The sequence below is a fragment of the Puma concolor genome, chromosome B1 (assembly GCF_028749965.1).
Source record: "Puma concolor isolate L17-30 chromosome B1, mPumCon1.1.hap2, whole genome shotgun sequence".
In the NCBI taxonomy this organism is placed as follows: Eukaryota; Metazoa; Chordata; class Mammalia; order Carnivora; family Felidae; genus Puma; species Puma concolor.
In genome coordinates, this window is record NC_141670.1 from 206,554,511 (window position 1) to 206,574,927 (window position 20,417).

General features: G+C 39.5%; 1 long non-coding RNA gene across 2 annotated transcripts in view; it reads left to right on the plus strand.

Annotated features, from left to right (window-relative positions):
* LOC147582151 (uncharacterized) overlaps nucleotides 1–19,883 on the plus strand; it is a 70,757-nt gene extending 50,874 nt beyond the window's left edge. For both annotated transcript variants that reach the window (XR_015250648.1, XR_015250649.1), the window contains 2 exons: nucleotides 10,591–10,704; nucleotides 19,486–19,883. This is a non-coding gene — a long non-coding RNA (uncharacterized LOC147582151). The remainder of the gene's footprint in view (nucleotides 1–10,590; nucleotides 10,705–19,485) is intronic.
* Nucleotides 19,884–20,417: the final 534 nt, after the last annotated feature.

Below are 20,417 nucleotides of genomic sequence, written 5' to 3' on the forward strand. Positions count from 1 at the left end.
ACACAGAGTTGGGGGCTGTGCTTCATCTTCTTAAGGACAGAGTTATCGGGGGCGCCTGGGTGGCTCAGTCGGTTGAGCGTCCGACTTCAGCTCAGGTCACAATCTTGCGGTCCGTGAGTTCGAGCCCCGCGTCAGGCTCTGCGCTGACGGCTCAGAGCCTGGAGCCTGCTTCCGATTCTGTGTCTCCCTCTCTCTCTGCCCCTCCCCCGTTCATGCTCTGTCTCTCTCTGTCTCAAAAATAAATAAATGTTAAAAAAAATCTTTTTTAAAAAGGAGAGAATTATCCGCGTAAATTATTTAGAATTCTTGTGCACAGGCGATCTATCTATTCTCCCTTATTTATTTATCCAGTCATTTACTATATCAGTGGACTCGTGGATATTTATTTTACTTGAGGTTATAACTCAGCTACTTTATTTTCATTCTTGAATTCTTCCAGCCTCGGCCATTGGGAGCTCTTTCAGTTGGTTGCTGTGTCCCTTTGACTTAACCTCGTGTGTGTGTGTGTGTGTGTGTGTGTGTGTGTGTGTGTGTTTATAACTTCCTCACTCTCTGGCACGAGACGCTCCAGGCTCATCTTGCCTGTTTCCTGGCCCAGTCCTAGAATGAGCCATTTCTCAAGGAGCCTTGTTTGCTCTTATGGGAAAATGGTATTAGAAGCCAAGATCTGCGTGGAAGGCATTCTCTTTGCTACGATGGTGTCTTTACTTCTAAGCCCTTTCAGCCAGCAGAGCAAGGAGATGCATGTGTGTGTGTGCTAGCCTGTGTATACATACGTATCTAAAATATTTGTATGTTTCCCTCTATGTGAAGCTAAACATGGTCCATCACCACACAGATCATTCCAGCTCCTCTCCTTGCTTACCTATCTGGCATAAATTTAAATTTACCAAGACCTCTATGGCATATTTTCATTTAATTAAATATTCTTCTACAAAATTATTTTAAATAACCAGATGGAATTCTACTGAATGCATATATACTAATTTAAACAATTTCCCAAATGCCTTCAAAAAAGGCTATAACAATTTATTCTCCATGAGAAGTCTCTCGGAGTGCCCCTCACCCTGCACCCATGCCAACAGCACATATGTCATTTTTGTTTAACTTTAGCAGTTTGGTGAGTGAAAAAGTCCCTTGATGCACTTAATTGCATTTGCTTAATTATCAATGAAAGCTGAATTTTCATTTGCTCCTTGATCATTTCTTCCATGAATCGCCTGCTCATATCATTTTCCCATTTATATCAAGATATTCTTTTTTTTTCTTATTACTCTTCAGGAGCTACTTCTATAATAAATGTATTAGCCCTTTGGCAATTACAGAACAAATATTTCTCCCGGTTTTTTATTGGCCCTTAATTATGTTAACTCTTTTTAATGTTCAAACATTTTTAATGTTATACTATTAGTCCTTGTAGTGCTTGTCTTTGATACTATCTTTTAAAAACTCTTTCCTGCTCCCAAGTCATATAAATAGTCACCTATGTTTTTCTGTCTTTTAGGACTTAATTTGCCATATTGAAATGTTTGATCCCTATGGAATTTACTTAGCTTATGGTGTTAAGTAGGGATCTGCATTCATTTTGTAGCTTCAGGTCCTAAGGGTTGAGATGATCATTCTTGCAGTGAACAACACTGCCATCATCAGTCTTGGAAAGTCCCCTTGATAAGATTGTAAATAAAATAATATACTATCAAAAACCTCCATGTTAAAAAAGAAAGAAAGAAAATTAAGGAATGTTTAGAAATTAACAATAAAAAACACAACATGTGAACATTTGTGGGACGCAGCAAGAGGTACTGAGAGGCAAGTTTAGGACTAAATACATTCATCAGAAAATAGAACTCATTAAAAACAGGTAGGTATTCAGCACAATAAGTTGGAAAAAGAACAACAAATCCACTACACACACAAAAAAGATAATTCAATAAAGATAATTTATAAAAGGCAGAAAATTTTAAAATCAAGGAAGAAGAAAAGAGTAAGAAAATTAAATAAATGCCATTTCTCATCTTCTTATTATTATTTTCTAGTGTATTTTAGAATAGTTACGAGTATAATCTGTGTAATATAAAATCCCTCAGTATTTAATGAGGCTTCATTTTTGACCAAGCGTGTATCCTTTCTCTGTTGGCCGTGGAGTTCTTTATGCACCTGGCAGCCCTGGCTTGTTGGCCGCTGTGTTTGGATCTTCCACTTCAGTGCTTTTTGTCTGCTTGCTTGGTTGCCTGATCTACACATTTCTGAAAGGAGCACATCAGAATCTCCCATTATAATTGCCGATCTGTTTTTTCCCTGTGGTTTTGTAAGTTTCCTTGAGAGGTTTTGAGGCTGAATTGTTTGTTAGGTGTTTATATGTTTATGATGGCTATATATTTTTTGTTTTACTTTCAACAGAATATAATCTCTTTCTTTGTCCTTTATGACTTTTTCTTGGTTTAAATTTAGATCAATGTTGAGATTTCTTTTGGAGCACGTTTGTCTTGGATATCTTTAACTATTCCTTCTTTTGTGGGGTGGGGGGAGTACGCGAGCAGGGGAGGGGCAGAGGAAGAGGGAGAGAGAGAATCCTAAGCAGGCTCCAAGCCCAGCATGAAGCCCAACTCCGGGCTCGAACTCACAACTGTGAGATCATGACCTGAGCTGAAATCAAAAGTTGAACACTTAACTGACTGAGCCACCCAGGCACCCCTATTATTTCATTCTCACCTTTCTTTGTCTTTTTGTACATCATGTTAACATTTTAAAATTCAATCTATGAGTCCCTTTCTCTTAATTGGTGAATTAGCTCACATACATCTGTCATAATTACTGATATATTAATTACTGATATATTTTGTTTTCTTATGTCATGTTTTCAATGGACTGTGTTTTCTTTCCTATTTTCAGTTGGGTAGATCATGTTTTCTTCTGCTGTTTAAGATTTTGCACCTAAATTTTGCAAGCAGTCTGACCATAACTTTTCTTTCTTTTAATTCCCTTGTCAGATTTTTGAGTTAGGAAATATTTCTTCTGGAAAGCAGTGTGGAGGTTCCTCAGAAAATTAAAAATAGACCTACCCTATGACCCAGCAATAGCACTGCTAGGAATTTATCCAAGGGACACAGGAGTACTGATGCATGGGGGCACTTGTACCCCAATGTTTATAGCAGCACTCTCAACAATAGCCAAATTATGGAAAGAGCCTAAATGTCCATCAACTGATGAATGGATAAAGAAATTGTGGTTTATATACACAATGGAGTACTACGTGGCAATGAGAAAAAATGAAATATGGCCTTTTGTAGCAACGTGGATGGAACTGGAGAGTGTGATGCTAAGTGAAATAAGCCATACAGAGAAAGACAGATACCATATGGTTTCACTCTTATGTGGATCCTGAGAAACTTAAGAAAAACCCATGGGGGAGGGGAACAAAAAAAAAAAAAAAGAGGTTAGAGTGGGAGAGAGCCAAAGCATAAGAGACTGTTGAGAACTGAGAACAAACTAAGGGTTGATGGGGGGTGGGAGGGAGGAGAGGGTGGGTGATGGGTACTGAGGAGGGCACGTTTTGGGATGAGCACTGGGTGTTGTATGGAAACCAATTTGACAATAAATTTCATATAAAAAAAAAAAAAAAAAAGGAAATATTTCTTCTGTTTCATTCTCTGGAAGAGTTTATATAAAAGTGGTCTTGTTTCTGGGGTGCCACCCCTGCTTGTGCCCCCCCTCTCTCTCTCTCTCAAAACAATTAATAATAATAATAATAATAATAATAATAATAATAATAAAGTGGTATTGTTTCTTCCTCAGATGTTTGGAGGAAATCATCAGTGAATCAGGGACTGTGATTTTTTTGGTGTGGGATTAAACTTTTTTAATAGATATATGACTGCTCCTCTCTGTATTAGTTTCAGCATATTGTGTTTTACAGTGATTTTGCCCATTTTGTCTATATTTCCAAATGTATTGGCATGAAGTTGCTCATATTATTCTCTTTTTATTATCTTAATGACTTCGAGTCTGTAATGATACTCCCTCTTCATTCCTGGTATTGATAATTTGTGCCTTCTCATTTTCACTCTTATTCAGGCTTTCTAGAGACTTATTGATTTTATTAATCTTTTCAAAAAAACCAATTATGTTATTGTTAAATCTCTTTATTATATGTTTATTTTCCATTGTATTAATGTCTTCTCTTATCTTTATTATCTTTCCTTACAACTTTCTTTGGATTTATTATGTTGTTCTTTCTTTTTCCAACCATTGGTGATGAGTATTTAGAGCACTGATTTCCAGCCTTTCTTCATTTCTAAAATGGATATAAGGCTATAATTTTCTCTCTAAGCATGACTTTACTGCATCTCATAAATTTTGATATGTCTGTTTTCACAATCATCCAGGTGAAGATATTTTCTAATTGTGATTTCTTCTATGACCCAAGTCCCATTTACAAGTGTACCGCTGGGGTGCCTGGGCGGCTCAGTCAGTTAAGCATCCAACTTTGGCTCAGGTCATGATCTCATAGCTCTTGAGTTCAAGCCCCACGTCGGGCTCTGTGCTGATAGCTCAGAGCCTGGAGCCTGCTTCACATTTTGTGTCTTCCTCTCTCTGTGCCTTCCCCTGCTCACACTCTGTCTCTCTCTTTCTCAAAAATAAATAAACATTTAAAAAATAATAATAAATAAAAAATAGAAGTATAATGCTTAATTTCCAAATATATGAACATATCCTAGTTGTTGTTGTTGTTGTTGTTGCTGATGACAATTTTTAGCTTAATTCCATCACAGTCAAAGGACATTCTCTGGAGGATTTAGATCCTTTGAAATGTGTTTTCAGTGGCTTTACAGACCAGCATGAGGTCTGTTTTGCCCTTGTGCCTTTGACAAGAATGTATATGCTCCCACTCTTGGCTACAGTATTCTGCATTTGAGAGACAGAGCATGAGCAGGAGAGGGGCAGTGAGAGAGGAAGACAGAATCCGAAGCAGGCTCCAGGCTCTGAGCTGTCAGCACAGGGCCCGACACAGGCTTCGAACCCACAAACTGTGAGATCATGACCTGGGCTGAAGTCAGACACTTCACCGGCTAAGCCCCCCAGATGCCCACAGTCTCCTGTTATTATTATAGGTTTGTCTATTTTCTCCTTTTGGTTCTGTCCATTTTTGTCCCATATTTTTGAAGCTATATTATTAGGCATTATATAGTTGCAACTATTTTTTCTAATATTAGTGCAACTAAACCAACTTCCTTTTGGTTGGAGTTTGCATGTTCTTGTCCCCAAGCTGTACTGTACTTCTGATTTTTCTGTGCCCTTATATTTAAAGTGGGTCTTCTTTAAGTGGCATATAATTCGGTTTTGTCAAGTTCGACTATTATATTCTTTCTTTTTTTAATGTTTATTTATTTTTGAGATAGCACCAGAGTGGGAGGGGACGAGAGAGGATTTGAAGCAGGCTCCGCACTGACAGCAGCAAGCGAGCCCAGTGTGGGGCTTGAACTCACTAACCGTGAGATCATGACCTGAGCTGAAGTCAGACACTCAACCGACTGAGCCACTCAGGCGCCCCTATATTCTTTTAATTAGAGATTCCGTCTTTTACTTTTGACACAATTACTTGTATTTCTTAATATGTATTATGGTACTGTTTTTGTTTATCCTACCTGTTTTATCTTCTATTTTCTCTCCTTTCTCTCCTTCTCTCTTTTCTTTTGGATGAATCATTTTTTCCCTCTGTTAGCTTTTGGTTTTGCAGTCTTTTAATATTCTCATAATGGTTACATTATAACATGAATCAGTGACTCATTGACAGTCCAACATATATCAGTACTTTTTCCACTTCCCAGACAATGCTATGATCTCAAAACCTTTCAACTTTCTTTACTTATTCACTTCAATTCTACATGTATTTAACCCCCATACGATAATAACACTATTGTCTTTTATAATCAGTGATCTGTCATTGTGAAATGTTCTTCAGCTCTAGCAATGTGTCTTATCTTAAGGTCTTCTCTGTCTGATATTCTTTGGTTAGTATCTTCGTCATGTATTTTCCCCATCTTTTTACTATCAACCTTTCTGTGTGTTTATATTTATAGTATATCTTTTATAGGCAGTGTTTTACGAATGTAATCCAGTCTGACAATCTTTGTCTTTTAATTGGAATATTTTGTCCATTTAGATATAAGTAATTACTGATTTATTTTGTATAAATTGTTCCTTTTAGCATTGTTTTCTATTTTCTTGCTTATTCTGTGTTGCTTTTTCTCTCCTTTCTTGCCTTTTTTTTTTATTAAGTATTTTTGTTATTTCATTTCCCTATCACCTTGTTATATATTCTTTCACTATTCTTTTAGAAACTACTCTAGAGAGTACTGCACTTACAAAAATCTAGTGCAAAAGTTGTACTTTGACCACTTCTAAGACTATAACAGTTTAGCTCCCCCTCCTGCCTTTTATACTATGGTTGTACTATATTTTAATTCTACTATACCTTGAAGGATACAAAACATTATGATATGGTTTTAGACTGTCAGTGTTCATTTTAACTTAACTGATATTCTTTCCATTGCTTTTTATTCCCTCCTTCATCTCTGTGTTTCCATATGGAGTTCTTTTTCTTCTGTCTTTAGCATTTCTAATAGTGCAGGTATTCAGGTAACAAATTTCTTACTTTTTGTTTGTCTGAAATGTTTTTATTTTACCTTTACTTTTGAGGAATATTTTTGTTGAATATAGATTTCTAGTTTGGCAGGTTTATTTTTAGCATGTTGATAACTTCATTCCATTTTTTTCTATTTCCCATTATTTCTGTTAAGAAGTCACTGTTAGTTATACTGTTGCTTCTTTGAAAGTAATCAATTTTTTGTAACTATTTGTAAAAATTTCTCTTTGTCTTTGGTTTTCAGCCATTTTATGTTATGTTTACCTGTGGTTTTCTTTCTATTTGTCTTGTTCATGGTTTTTAGTATTCCTTTTATCAATGGTTTGATGTCTTTCATCAACTTTGGAAACTTCTCAGTCATTATCCCTTCAAATATTGCTTCCTTCTCTCCTTCTGGGACTGTGGTTATACAATAGCTATGTTAGAACTTTTCACCATGTTCCATGTACCTCTTTTGCTCTTTTCTGTATTTTCCATATTTTTTCTCTACGTACCTCAGGCTAGATATTTTGTCTAATCTTTAATTCTGGTGTCTGTCCTCCATTCAATCATCTTCTCAACAGGTATGACTAATAGGCAATTTAAGCTAAATCCTATTTGAGTAAAGTTTCGAGTTCTTAATGTTATTTGTTGTATTTTTCAGACCTACAACTTTCCATTTCATTATTTTTTACAGTTTTCAGTTCTTTACTCAAATTTTCAACTTGTCATCTAATATCATGAACGTATTAATCACAACTATTCTAATGTCCGTAACTGAAAATCACAATATCTCTGTCTCCCATAGATCTGTTTCTTTTGTTTCTCTCCTGGTTTTTGGCCATTTTATCTTGTTTCACGGAATGCCAGGCAATTTTCTGTTGAATAGCGTGAATGAACACGCAAAGTCACCTGTAGCTATGAATAGTGTTATCTTCCTCAAAAGATGATTTGTTTTTGCTTTTGCCAATTAGACAGCGGCAGACTACCTTCATCCGACCAACGGTTGTCCACTGGGAATATGGGCCTCGATTTTTGTGAAAGCCAGTAAATTTCTGGATCATCTTTTCCCCTAGACTAGCAAGGATCCTCTTTCTTGATAAGCCCTGAACTTCAACTTATTCTTTGGTCCCATAGACTTCTGAAAGCTGTCCTCAGCTTTTCGACCTCATTTGAAAACCAGCAGATTCCTCAAGGGAGAATGCGATATCAAACATCAGGCTTATATTTCTGCACTTCCCTCTCTCCGCAGTCATGGCCTTTCAACTTCTTACTGCCTTGGGATTTTTCCTTACTGCTCTCTCTTGCCTTCAATTAGGTGCTTTTTAATATTTTCTCCAATTTTTACAGCTGTTCTACATGGGAAAGTTGCACAACATGCTTACAACTTTCTCTGTAAGTGGAGAACTCTCCAGAATACTTAAAATTTGCTCTTATGCTTTTTGCCCTTAAGAATCATACCTCTTCTGGAGCACCTGGGTGGCTCAGTAAGCTAAGAGTCCAATTTTGGCTCACGTCATGACCTCATGGGTCTGCAAGTTCGAGCCTCGCATCAAGCTCTGTGCTGACAGCTCAGAGCCTGGATCCTACTTCAGATTCTGTGTCTCCCTCCCTCTCTCCCTCTGCCCCTCCTCTGCTCACGCTCTGTCTGTCTCTCTCTCTCAAAAATAAGTAGACATTAAAAAAAAAAAAAGAATCATACCTATTCTTCATTCATTTGCTCAGTAAATCCTTATTGAATGTTTACTGCATTCTAGTCACTGTTTTAGGTGCCAGTGTAAACAGTCATATTCTTTTGTTTTTCTTTTGATTACTTATAAATCAATATTTGTATCTTCCTTCTGAGAAAACGTGTAATTTAGCATGTCCTTCTGTCCCTTTAATCTCTGCTTCCCACTCTACCGCTGTGTTAATATTGTCTACAGTTTTTGTCCTGTGCAGTTGTGTTTCTCTTTTATTTGATCTAAGCTTTTTTGAAAAAATAGCCAATGATGTATTTTGCCGAAATATGATATTCCTCTCACTTCCCATATATCTCACAACAACTCCTGAGGTTGTTGTTTTTGTTGTTGTTGTTACTGGAACACTTCTTCCAAGAGTCTCGTCTGAAGATCTTTGTTTGGCAAGCTCTTCACACCCTTTAGATGGTCTGTCAAGTTCAGTTTCCCAAAGAAGTCCTTTCTGTAGTCTTCCACCTGCTCCAGTCTGGACTGATTGCTCTCTCTGCCTGGTGCACATCTGAGAACCTGGGGCTTCTCCTCACCATCATTGGGGTCCCCTTTTTTGGATCCCCATTCCCTGCTTCCCTTTATCTGGGTTACTCCATTGTCTTAGGGGAGCATATTCTCATATGGCTCCCTCAAAATGGTAGATAGGTTAATTTTAAGAGGCCATACATGTCTGAAAATGTCTCACATTTGGTTGATGATTTGGCTGGAGATAGAATTCTATGTTAGAGATGGTTGTCCTTGAATACTTTGAAGTTTTTTCCTTCATCTGCTGGAACATTTTCTTAATCAGTCTTTTCCAAAGACCATCTTTTGCAATAAGAGGTCATCATTTACAACTCTCTGCCACTTAATTTATTGTTTTAATAACATGAATGATTTTCTATGAACATATAAATTACCTAAAGGGATCCAAGAGAAGGCTGAAAGCCCGAAAGACCAATAACCTTCTAGAGGAAACAAGGAAAAGAAAGAAGCGTACTTCCACAAACACCAAGAGAGCACCTAGGCCAAGAAGTGCTTTCAAACCTCCAGGAAAGAGACGTTTCCTGTGGTTGAAGCTGCTCCTGAGTCCCAGAATATGGAACAGGTCCACGCTCTACAGCCGGCAAAGCCCCCATGATCAAGGGAGCGTTGTCTCAGGAAGGCAGACTGGCTTGCTAGTGGGATAACCATAACCACAGTCCTGAGAGAAGCCCACGTCTGCAAAGTAGGGTGCCTCTGGTCTCCCAGCCCCTCTCCTGTTCTTCCTGCGCCCTCCAGTCACGGTCACTGAGACGAGAGCTGTGTCGTCCTCTCGTGCATGTTCTCACAGACCTGGGACAGAAGTGACGCATCACAGCTGCCTCCCCTGCTCAGTGTCTCACCCGCCTCAGGTTTCACTTCTGTCTTCCTGGTGTTTGCTGGGCTCTTTCCAGCTTGGAGAGAATTCTCTTTCCCCAAGGAAGCAAAAAAGCAATGGAGCCTGAGACCCTGGGCCCTCCGTGTCTGTGGCTTCCAGCAGGTCATGAACTGTGCTAGGGCAACATTTGAAACACCTTGACCCAGACAGTCTGGCTCAGGGGGTCTGGAGGTGGAGGTGGAGAAACTTCAGATGCTCCTTCGATGATTCTGAAGCTCTCAGGTTCTTTGTCACAGGCCATTCCCTGTGCTTTGGAAAGCTTCAGCTTGGGGACCACCTACAATTACCATCAGCTCCCAGAGACCCCTCACTGGACATAGGCCACGTGTCTGGGCCACAGTTCAAAAGAAGCACAACCAGGTGTCAACTTAGAAGGGGCCTTGGTGTATCTCGAAATGCCCGTGCTGGAGTTCATTGCTTTCCAGGGCCAGATCTCCCTCTGCTCCTGGGCTGGGTGCTGCCCACCTTTGCTGGCCACGCTGTGGGGTCTAGGCTGCAGGCCTGTCCCAGCACCCCTGCTGGAGCCAGTGAGGCTCTCCAACCTCCTTTTCCTCGTGAGATTTCGATTTATCTGCCCTGCTTCCTTTCTCGTAGTGAGCGTCCTGTGCTCCTGAGCACAGGGCCTTTCCTCCTCAACCCTCTGCTCAGTCTCTGCCAGGGCATTTCTAGGCCTGATTACGACTGCACCCCTACCTCTCAGCTGCCTAGAGGTGGCCTCCAGCATAGATGGCCAAGTCAAGCATGGGTCCAATGAAGGATTTAGGTAAAATCACACTTACATCATTTTTATACAAATGATTTTTTTTGTATAATTCCATTTTTCCATTTCTCGCCAGCTGAACAGGAATCTAGGTTTGGCTTCATTAAGTTGGAGAACCTCTGACCTTTTGCATGCCCTGGCCCCTGGGTTCCCACCGTGACTCTGCCCATCTGTTGCTAGTGGGCCAAAGGTATGTCTCTGTCGCACTTTGTTCCTCATCCAACATCCAAAGCTCTGCTTCCACGTAGCTTTGTCTTCCTCAGGCCGTCCAGAGAGCCACTCCTATTCATTTGTTCTCTCTGTCTCTCGTGCACACACTTTTGATTCCCATAACTTCATATTTTTGTGTTTTGTTTTCAAAATTTGGGTCTCATTGTATACACATCTTCAATATTTTATGGCTCATATGTTTGGCCCACAAAATCCCTAGAACCTGTAAATGTTACCTTATATGGAAAAAGGATCTTGGCAGCATGATTAAGTTGATGATTCTGAGTTGAGAAGATTATTCTGAATTATCGGAGCAGGCTCTATAAATACCACCACAGCACCCTAATAAGAGGGAGGTGGAGGGAGGACACATAGAGAGGCCATGTGACTGCAGGGCCGAGATGGGAGTGAGGTGGCCACAAGCCAAGAAATGCCAGCAGCCACCAGAAGCTGGAAGAAGCAAAGAATAGAGTCTCCCCCTAGAGAATCAGCAGAAGTGGGGCCTGCTGACCTCTGGATTTGGGCTCAATGATAGGGATTTCAAACTTCTGATCTCCAGAAATATGAGGGAATAAACATACCTTTTTAAAAACAATTTTTTTAATGTTTATTTATTTTTGAGAGAGAGAGAGACAGTGGGGGAGGGGCAGAGAGAGAGGGAGACACAGAATCTGAAGCAGGCTCCAGGCTCTGAGCTATCAGCACAAAGCCTGATGTGGGGCTCGAGCCCATGAACTGTGAGATCATGACCTGAGCCGAAGTCAGAGGCTTAACTGACTGAGCCACCCACGTGCCTTGATAGTGTCTTTTTAAATGTTTTTTTTAAAGTTAATTTATTTTTGACAGAGAGAGAGAGAGAGAGTGAGCTTGAGCTAGGGAGGGGCCGAGAAAGAGGGAGACAGAGAATCTGAAGCAGGCTCCAGGCTCTGAGCTTCTAGCACAGAGCCTGATGTGGGGCTCAAACTCACAAACTACGAGCTCATGACCTGAGCCGAAGTTGGACGCTTAACTGACTGAGCCACCCAGGTGCCCCAACATACCTTTTTTTAAGCTACCAAATTTGTGGTAATTTGTTATAGCAGCCATAGGAAACTAATACATAAACCAACCTCTCAAAAATTCTTTCAATCTCTAATGTGTTCGTTTATGGAACATCTGCTCTGTCTCTGCTTGTTAGTGGCCACTTCAGCAGGTAAATGCAACTTGTGAAATTTTATACTTTTCTTGTCCTGGGATGCAAGGTGACATCATGCAGGTGATGTTATTCCTGTCATTGTATCTAAGCACAACAATGTGGAGGCAGAGAAACTTGCCCTTCACAAAGGTCCTGAACTCTCCCCAAACCTGGACTTGGTGATGGGAGATGTAGTGTGTGGTTCTCCAGTGGGTAGAACTTACATTATAAACTGGGAGACCGAGGGTCTCCTGGGCAGCTCAGTCGGTTAACCGTCCGACTCTCGGTTTGGGCTCAAGTCATGATCTCACAGTTCATGGGATGGAGCCCTGCATCGGGCTCTGTGCTGATAGTGTGGAGTCGGCTTGGGATTCTCTCTCCCTCTCTCTCTGCCTGCCCCTCCGCCACTCACACTCTCTCTCTTGCTTTCTCAAAATAGATAAATGAACTTTTAAAAATTAAAAATTAAATTAAAAAAAAAAAAACTGGGAGACCAAAACTAATCAGATGAAAATCTGCACGGCTATATCAATATCAAGACAAGGAATATTACTAGGCACAGAGAGGGACGTGTCACGGAGAAAAATCAGTCCCATGTAGAGTGTGCCTACGAAGAAAGCTTCAAATACATGAAGCGAGCCTGACAGAACTGAAAGGAAAAACAGACAAACCACAAATAGAGCTGGAGATTTCAACACTACTTTCTCAATAATTGACAAGAACAAGTACAGGGAAAATCAGAAAGTACAGAGACCTAGATAACGTTACCCACCACCGACAACAGAACAGGGTGCTCTTTAAGTGCACAGTGAAGCGTGCGTCAGGATACAAGTCTTGGCCGTAAGACAGGTCTCAAGAAATTTAGAAGAACTGAAATCACAGTGAATGTGTTCTATAAAATAGTGGAATTAAATTAATTAAGAACAAAAATACATATATATGGGGGTTTCCAAATATTTGGAAAATGAAGCATATATTTCTAAATAACACATGGATCAAAGAGAAAGGTCACAAGGGATATTAGAAAATGTTTTGAGGTCGGGGCTCCTGGCTGGCTCAGTTAGTGGAGCATGTGACTCTTGGAGTTGTGAGGCTGAGCCCCGTGTTGGGCGTAGAGACTACTAAAAAGAATAAATTAAAATAAAATATCGTTTTTAATTTTTTTTATTTAAAAAAAATTTCTTTAATGTTTATTTCTGAGAGAGACAGAGAGTGAACAGGGGAGGGGCAGAGAGAGGGAGACACAGACTCCGAAACAGGCTCCAGGCTCTGACCTTTCAGCCCAGAGCCCGACGCGGGGCTCAAACCCATGAACCACGAGATCATGACCTGAGCCAAAGTTGGACGCTTAACCGACTGAGCCACGCAGGCGCCCCAAAATAAAATATTTTGAAAATACATGTGAGACGCAGCTGATGTACTCAGAAATGTGCAACACTAAATACTTATATTAGAAAATAAGAAAGTCAACAATAAATGATCAAAGCTTCTAAGCTTCCACTTTCAAAGGCTAGAAAAATAAAAGCAACTTAAGCCTTTAGTAAGTAGAAGAAAGATAGGAGGTGCAGATATCAGCATAATAGAAAACAGAAAAATAGAGGAAATCAAAGAAACCCAAAGCAGGATTTTTGAAAAGATGAATCAAGCTGATAGACCTGGGGCACCTAGGTGGCTCAGTCAGTTAAGTGTCCAGTTTCAGCTCAGGCCACTCTCTCACGGTTCGTGAGTTCAAGCCCCACATCAGGCTCTCTGCTGTCAGCATAGAGCCTGCTTCAGGTCCTCTGTCCCCCTCTCTGTCAGTCCCTCCCCCCACGCGTTCTCTCTCTTTCTCTGTCTCTCTCTCTCGCTCAAAATAAATAAACTTTTTAAAAACTTTATTTAAAAAAAACTGATAAATCCCTAGTGAGACTCATTAAAAAATTTTAAAAAGCAGCAGTATCAAGAATGAAAAAGGGCTCATCAGCCTTAACTCTGCAGACATTAAAAGAATAACAGAGGAATGAAATTAACAACTTTATCTCCATAAATTTGAGAACTCAAATTCCTTGGAAGATACAAATTACCAAAACTGATAAAATATGAGACAATTTGAAAGCTTTTTATCTATTAAAAAAGTTGAATTGGTAATAAAAACCTTGCCAATGCTATATGACTTCACTAGTAAAATCTATCAAACATTTAAGAAAGTAGTTCCATCCTTTACACATACTTTCAGAAAAGATAAGAGTGAATATTTCTCTTCTTATGAGGCCAGAATTGCCTTGATACTAAAAAAAGACATTGCACAAAGAGCAAACTGCCGACCAATGTGCCTCGTGACCATAGATGCCAAAACCCTTCACCATATTGGCAAATCAGATCTAGCGGTATACAAAAAGGGCAATACTCCTTGACCACTTGGACTTTATCCAAGAAATGCACAGTTAGCTTAACACTCAAAAATTAATCAATGTCATTAATCGTGTTAAGAGAATAAAGGAGAAAAACCATGTAATTATCTCAATAGATGCAGAAAGGAATTTGACAAAATTTAAGAGCTATTTATTACAAAATTTTCAGTGAGCCAGAAATAGAAAAGGGATTTCCTTAACATGATTAAGGGCACATATGACAAACCTATAGCTGACATTTTAGTTAATGGTGAAAAACTCAGCTCTTTTTCCGAAGAATAGGAACAAGGCAAGAACGTCTACTTCCATGCTTCTATTCCACATTGTGCTGGAGGTTCTAGCCAGTGCAGTAAAGCAGGAGTAGACAATAATAAAAATAAAGGGGATGCAGCTTGAAAAGAAAGAAGTAAACTATCTTTATTTGCAGACAGCACTATCATGTACACAGAATATCCTAAGAGATCTACAAAAGATGCCACTACTAGAACCAATGAAAATATTTAGGAAGGGCATAGGAAACAAAGTTAATGTACACAAATCAATGGCATTTACCATCCCTGTCAAACTACCACCAGCATTTCTCACAGAGCCAGAACAAACAATTCTAAAATTCGTATGGAAACACAAAAGGCCCTGAATAGCCAAAACAATCCTGAAAAAGAAAAACAAAATTGGAGGCATTGTGATTCTGGATTTCAAGCTATATTACAAAGCTGTAGTCATCAAGACAACATGATACTGGCACAAAGACAGACACAGATCGATGGAACAGAATAGAAAACCCAGATGTGGACCCACAGCTATATGGCCAACTAATCTTTGACAAAGCAGGAAAGAATATCCGATGGAAAAAAGACAGTCTCTTCAACAAATGGTGTTGGGAAAACTGGACGGCAACATGCAGAAAAATGAAACCAGATCACTTTCTTACACCATACACAAAAATAACCTCAAAATGGGTGAAAGACCTAAATGTGAGACAGGAAACCATCACAATCCTAGAGGAGAACACAGGCAACAACCTCTTTGACCTCGGCCGCAGCAACTTCTTACTAGACACATCACCGAAGGCAAGGGAAACAAAAGTAAACATGAACTATTGGGACCTCATCAAGATAAAAAGCTTCTGCACGGTGAAGGAAACAATCAACAAAACTAAAAGGCACCTGCAGAATGGGAGAAGATATTTGCAAATGACATCTGATGAAGGGTTAGTATTCAAAAGCTAGAACTTATCAAACTCAACACCCAAAAAAACAACCCAGTTAATGAGCAGAAGACATGAATAGACACTTTTCCAAAAAAGACATCCAGATGGCCAACAGACACATGAAAAGATGCTCAACATCACTCGTCATCCAGGAAATACAAATCAAACCCAGGATGAACTACCACCTCACACCTGTCAGAATGGCTAAAATTAACAACACAAGAAACAACAGTTGTTGGCAAGGATGTGGGGAAAGGAGAACCCTCTTGCACTGCTGGTGGGAATGCAAACTGGTGCAGCCACTCCAGAGAACAGTATGGAGGTTCCACAAAAAACTAAAAATAGAGATACCCTGTGACCCAGCAGTTGCACTATTAGGTATTCACCCAAAGGATATAAAAATACAGATTCAATGGGGCACATTCACCCCACTGTTGATAGCAGCATTATTAACAATAGCCAAACTATGGAGAGAGCCCAAAAGTTCATCAACTGATGAATGGATAAAGAAGATACATACAAAAATATAGATAGATAAATATATATATACATACATTGTGTATATATATTTATAGACACACACAATGGAATATATATATAGTATATATATATTGTATGTATACATACATATACATATTATATATATACATATACAACAGAATACTACTCAGTCATCAAAAAGGATGAAATCTTGCCATTTGCAAAGACATGGATGGAGCTAGAATGTATTCTGCTAAGCAAAATAAGTCAATCAAAGAAACACAAATACCATATGATTTCACTCATGTGGAATTTAAGAAACAAAACAGATGAACATATGGGGAGGGGGGAAAGGAGAGAGGGAAACAAACCACAAGAGACTCTTAATGATAGAGAACAAACTGAGGGTTGATGCAGAGAGTAGGGGGGTGGGTAGGGGGTGGGCTAGATGGGGGATGAGTATTAAGGAGGGCACTTGCTGTGACGAGCATTGGGTGTGTATGTGATGAATCACTGAATTCTACTCCTAAAACCAATATTTCACTGTTTGTTGGCTAACTAAAATTTAAACAAATCAATGGCATTTACATATAATACAGTAAACAATTGAAAATTTTTAAGTAAAACAATACAATTACAATAGGATCCAAAAGCATTAAATACTCAGATAAATTTAACAAAATATGTGTGTGACGTGCACACTGAAAACTACAAGCATTGCTGAGAGGAATTAAAGGAGATCTTGGGGCATCTGGGTGGCTCAGTTGGTTAAGCATCCGACTCTTGGTCTCAGCTCAGGTCGTGATTTCACGGTTGGTGAGTTTGAGCCCTGCATCGGACTCTGCGCTGACATCTCGGCACCTACTTGGGGTTCTGTCTCTCCCTCTCTCTGTGCTTCCCCACTTGCACTCTCTCTCTCAAAACAAATTAACTTTAAAAAAAAAAAAAAGGAGATCTAGACAATGGAGGAACATATACTATGATCATAGATTGGAAGACAATACTATTAAGATACCAGTTTTCCGGGGCGCCTGGGTGGCGCAGTCGGTTAAGCGTCCGACTTCAGCCAGGTCACGATCTCGCGGTCCGTGAGTTCGAGCCCCGCGTCAGGCTCCGGGCTGATGGCTCAGAGCCTGGAGCCTGTTTCCGATTCCGTGTCTCCCTCTCTCTCTGCCCCTCCTGCACTCATGCTGTGTCTCTCTCAAAAATAAATAAACAATATGGGGCGCCTGGGTGGCGCAGTCGGTTAAGCGTCCGACTTCAGCCAGGTCACGATCTCGCGGTCCGGGAGTTCGAGCCCCGTGTCAGGCTCTGGGCTGACGGCTCGGAGCCTGGAGCCTGTTTCCCTCCGATTCTGTGTCTCCCTCTCTCTCTGCCCCTCCCCCGTTCATGCTCTGTCTCTCTCTGTCCCAAAAATAAATAAAAAAAAAACGTTGAAGAAGAAGAAAAAAATAAATAAATAAATAAATAAAACATTAAAAAAAAAAATTTAAAAAAAAAAAAAAAGATACCAGTTTTCCCCAAATCAACCTATAAATTCAACGTGATCCCATGATTCCAGTCAAAATCCTAGCAGGATTTTCTTGCAGAAATTAACAAACTTATTCTAAAGTTTATATGGAAGTAATGAAAACGATTTTGAAAAGGAAGAACAATTTTGAAGAATTTTCCCTGATTTCAGAACTTGCTGTAAAGCCATAGTAATCAGGGGCGCCTGAGTGGCTTAGTCGGTTCAGCGTCTGACTTCAGCTCAGGTCATGATCTCACGGTTCATGAGTTTGAGTCCCGCATCCAGCTCTGGGCTGACGGCTCAGAGCCTGGAGCCCGCTTTGGATTCTGTGTCTCCCTCTGTCTGCCCCTCCGCCGCTTGCACTCTGTCTCTTGCATTGTCTCAAAAATACATAAACATTTAAAAAAGCCACAGTAATCTAAACGGTGTGCTGTTAGTATAAGGATAGATCCATAGATCATTAGAAAAGAAAATCCAGAAACAGACCCTGAATTACATACATGATTAATTCACTTTCAGCAGAGGTGCTAATGTAATCAGGTAGGGGTGGAGAATAATTTTCCCAAATGATGCTGGAGCAGTTGGACGTCCACTTTGAAAAAATGAGCTTTGACCCATACCTCACACCACACACACAAATCGACTCAAAATGGATCAGAGATCTAAACATCAAAGTTAAGACTGTAGACATCCTAGAAAGAACACATAAGAGAAAATCCTTTCATCTTCGGGACAAAGATTTCATAGATAGGACACCGGAAATACCAATAGATGATGAAAACCTGAGCAACAGACCGGGAGAAAATACAATACACATCTCTGGCAACAGACGACTGTCCAACGCAAACAAAACTCTTACAACTCAATGATAGGAAGACAAGTAACCCCCCAAAGATTTAAGCAGACACTTCATAAAATAAATGCCAATAAGCACGGGAAAATATGTTCAATATCACTAGTTATCACAGAAATGCAAATTAAAACCACAATTAGATACCTCCCCATACCCAAAAGAATGGCTTAAACTAAAAAGACCAGTAATCTGTGTTGGCAATGATGTGAAGCAACCACAACTCTCATACACTGCAGTTGGAAATATAAAATTGTAAACCATTTAGAAAAAAATAATCCTTTTCTTATAAAGTAAACATATGTTTAGCATACAACCTGGCAATTCCACCCTTAGGTATTTATCCAAGAGAAATAAAAATACATGTGTAAAAAAAGACTTGTGCCAAAGTTCCTACTAGCTTTATTTATAGTAGTCATAACAAAAAAATCTATATATCTATCAACAGATGATTGATACACGAATCGTATCGTATCCTTACATTGGAAAACTGTCAGCAATGAAAGGAATGAACTAAGGATATACACAGCAATGTAAGTCTCAAAAATATTATGCTAACTGGCACAAAATAGACACGTCGATCAGTGGAACAGGGTAGAGAGCCCAGAAAAAAACCCACGCTTATGTGTCAAGTAATCTATGACAAAGCAGGAAAGAATCTCCAGTGGGAAAAAAGACGGTCTCTTCAACAAATGGTGTTGGGAAAACCGGACAGATGCGTGCCAAAGGATGAAATTGGACCACTTTCTTACACCATACGCAAAAACTCAACATGGATTAAAGACCTAAATGTGACACCTGAAACCATAAAACTCCTATAAGAAAATGCGAGCAATAATCTCTTGGACATTAGCCTTAGCAACATATTTATGGATATGTCTCCTGAGGCAAGGGAAACAAAAGCAAAAATAAACGACTGGGACTGTATCAAAATAAAAATCTTTTATTTTTAAGATAAGATCTTTTATTTTTAAGATATTTTTAAGATGTTGAAGGAAACCATCAACAAAACAAAAAAGCAACCTACTGAATGGGAGAAAATATTTGCAAATAATATATCTGATAAGGGGTTACTATCCAAAATGTAAAAGTAACTTATACAACTCAACACCAAAAAATATCAATAATAATCAACTTTTTTAAATAGGCAGGGGACCTGAATAGACATTTTTCCAAAGAAGACGTACAGATGGCCAACAGACACCTGAAAAAATGTTCAACATCCTTCGTCATCAGGGCAATGCAAACCAGAACCACAATGAACTATCATCTCACCTGTCGGAATGGCTAAAAAAAAAAAGACAAGAAATAAGGTGTGTGGGCGAGGATGCGGAGGAAAAGGGAAGCCTCGTGCGTTGTGGGAATGTGAGGTGGTGTAGCCACCGTGGAAAACAGTATGGAGGTTCTCAAAAATTAAAAGCAGAAATACCATATGATCAGTTATTCTGCTACGGGGTATTTACCAAAACAAAAGGAAAAGACTAATTTGAAAAGACATATGCCCCCCTACGTTCATTGCAGCACTATTTATAATAGCCAAGGTATGGAAACACCCTAAGCGCCTATCGATGGATGAATGGACAAAGATGTGGTGTGTGTGTGTGTGTGTGTGTGTGTGTATATGTGTGTGTGTGTATGTATAATAGAGTATTACTCAACCATAAGAAAAGAATGAGATTTTGTCATTTGTGACAACATGGATGGGTCTAGGTGGTAAGTGAAATAAGTCAGACAGAGAAAGACAAATACCATATGATTTCATTTATGTATGGAATCTAAAAAATAAATGAACAAACACAAAACTAGAAACAGATGCATAAATACGGTGCATTTGGTGAGGGGATGCATGAAATAGATGAAGGGGATCAAGAGGTACTAACTCCCAGTAATAAAATGAACGAGTCACAGGATGAAAAGTACAGCCCAAGGACCGTAGCCGAGAAGACCGTAATACTGCTATCTGGCCACAGATGGTGACCACACTCACTGTGGCGAGCACTGAGTAATGCATAGAGTTATCGAATCACTGTGTTGTGCACCTGAAACTACTATAACGCTGTATGTCAACTATACTTCAGT